A 2,321-nucleotide genomic window follows, 5' to 3' on the forward strand; every position below is an offset into this window, starting at 1 on the left:
CAGCGCCTAGCACGGAGGCGCCACACACTATAGTGCAGCGCCTGCGAGCTAGGCGTTGCACTGTAGAGTGCGGCGCCTCCGTGCTAGGCGCTGCACGAACACTTAGCAATTTTTTTGCCTGAAACTAGAGGCCTACCTACTGTGCCTCCTCCCCCCCTCTACTGGGTCTTTTTCAGCCACAGTTCTTTCAGCCACAGTTCAACAACTAGTATAACAAACATTCAGGTACGACATCATTTCTCCAAGTATAACAATTAGTATAAGAAACAAAGGGTTCACAAAAGACTTCATTTCATAGAAATGACCATCACAATAAGTTCCAGTTTACCATAGAGCTACCACCACTCCAAGTTCAACGACATAAAAGGTACGACCACTCCAAGTTCAACGACATAACAAATCGCACTCAAAGTTCAACATTATAAAAAAACTAAGATGACTAGTGCTTTCCACGCTTGCTGGGTCCTCCCCCCTCTTGACGCTTATCTTCTTCACCTTCCTAGGAAGAGGAACCCGCTCCGGCTCCGGCTCCGCCTCCGGTTCGACATCGTCATCCAAATAGTCATCCAAAGCCGCCATCCGCGAGGTGCCGGCCGTCCTTTTGCCTCTTTGGGTGAAGTCTTCAGGTGTGTACTTGTTGATTCCCCTCCTAGGCTTCAACTCGTATGCAGACCGAGCCCGGTACGTCCCCAAGGTCATATCATCAGCAACCTATGCATCAACAAAAGATATGGAAAGACCGTGTGTGAGGATATAGTTAGCAATGCATCAACAAATGGATATATATCGTCATGCCATACCTCTTGAGTGACCCCACCCACATCCTCATCCGTGAAAGGTTCACCATGGCTCTGCCCCGAAGCGGGATCTGATGGTGTCGCCGACCTAGACCGTTCTGGTGATACATACTCGGGGTCACGACAACCGAAAAGGTTTGATAGCCGCCTTAACTTTTGGCCCTGGCGCTGCAACATGTACAAGTGAATGAGACATGGAACGTACCAACAAATGTTAAGTGCTAGTTTGAAGGAGATGTGAACCTTAATGAATTCTCGAAGTGCACCTTCCCCATCGCTTTTGCCAGCCGGGGTTGTTTCCAGAATAGTCTCGGTCTCGTCAGCTGCTTTCTTGATCTAGGCACGCTATGAACAGAAACGGTATCAAAGTGTTAGGCAAGCGAAGATGTGAAAAGTGCGAATGGAAAAGCAAAAAGGGCTAACCACAAAGTTCATCATTGGAGCTGAAGGGATCACCGAGTTGCCTTTCCTGACTAATGCGTTGTACTGGTGCTGGGCTACCTCATCAAAAACGGTGGGTTCTTCCAGAATCTCCTCAGCATACGCCGGCTGGCATACCTCCACGCGGGTACTTGCAAGAAACCATGCGAGATAGTTGTTGAACGCGATCGGGCAGTGCTCACGAAGCTGGGCTCGTTTTCCAGCCCTTGCTTGCTCCACACTAAGAGCGAACTGCACGACATACTTCCTGTGATGGCTGGCCCAATCCTTGATCTTCCGCTGCTTTTTCCTATCCAACCTGCAAGTTAGAAACAAGATATTAGCATCATCGAAACCATCGAGAAGCTGCTAAGTGCTCAAGGTTAATTATATCTTACGCGTGTAGCAACTTGTCCGTGTCCTCCCACTCCGGCGGGTGTGGCTGGAACAAACCAAACTGGCGGAACACCCGATGTGGCAGGTGAAGCTCAACCGCCCAGTTGCATATCAGTGGGCACCACATATGCCAGAGATCCCTATCCCTAATGCACATCGGATTAAGCCTGAACTCTATAGGGTTACCAAAACTCTCTCCTTTTCCATACGGCTCCCATTCCACCTGCAAAATGGGATTGAATGCAAAATTGATATCGAGTGAAGATGCAAGCATGATAATCACTTATGCAAGGTCGGTTCACCTGCTCAGGCATGATCGCCTCCAGCTCGCTCTTGTACAACTTGTACATTACAGAGGGATCATCCGTCGTCTCATTTAACACATCCCACTTGTAAGCCCAAGTGGGGAGCCGTAGTGGGTCGTCTTTATCGTCCCAATCCTCGTACTTCACGGTCTTAGGTCGTCCAACCGGCAAACGCTCCCAGCTCCATATGGAAAGTGCGAGCAGACAACCACCAATACCTCCAGTGTGCCTACAACTGGCATCGTCCAACTGCACATAAAAAAGAACATGGTCAAATTTGCCGCAAGTGTAACACCCCGAGAATCATGCTACAGTAATCCCCCCTAATGGTGGCCATGTCATCATGATTACTATGCACATTGCCACTTAATAAAAATCAAATTCAAATTCAAATTTAAATTTC

The 2,321-nt window shown here is 48.5% G+C and overlaps 1 long non-coding RNA gene across 2 annotated transcripts; it reads right to left on the reverse strand.

Moving 5' to 3' along the window:
* Positions 1-600: 600 nt before the first annotated feature.
* LOC141021001 (uncharacterized) lies at positions 601-1,737 on the reverse strand. 2 transcript variants are annotated; one of them, XR_012180999.1, is made up of 4 exons: positions 1,616-1,737; positions 1,221-1,536; positions 1,041-1,142; positions 793-965 (listed from the first exon to the last, which is right to left on the reverse strand). It is a non-coding gene; the product is annotated as an uncharacterized lncRNA (long non-coding RNA). The 2 variants fall into 2 exon arrangements; XR_012180998.1 differs by having other exon boundaries at positions 601-1,142.
* Positions 1,738-2,321: the final 584 nt, after the last annotated feature.

Source organism: Aegilops tauschii, chromosome 3 (genome assembly GCF_002575655.3).
Source record: "Aegilops tauschii subsp. strangulata cultivar AL8/78 chromosome 3, Aet v6.0, whole genome shotgun sequence".
Classification (NCBI taxonomy): Eukaryota; Viridiplantae; Streptophyta; class Magnoliopsida; order Poales; family Poaceae; genus Aegilops; species Aegilops tauschii.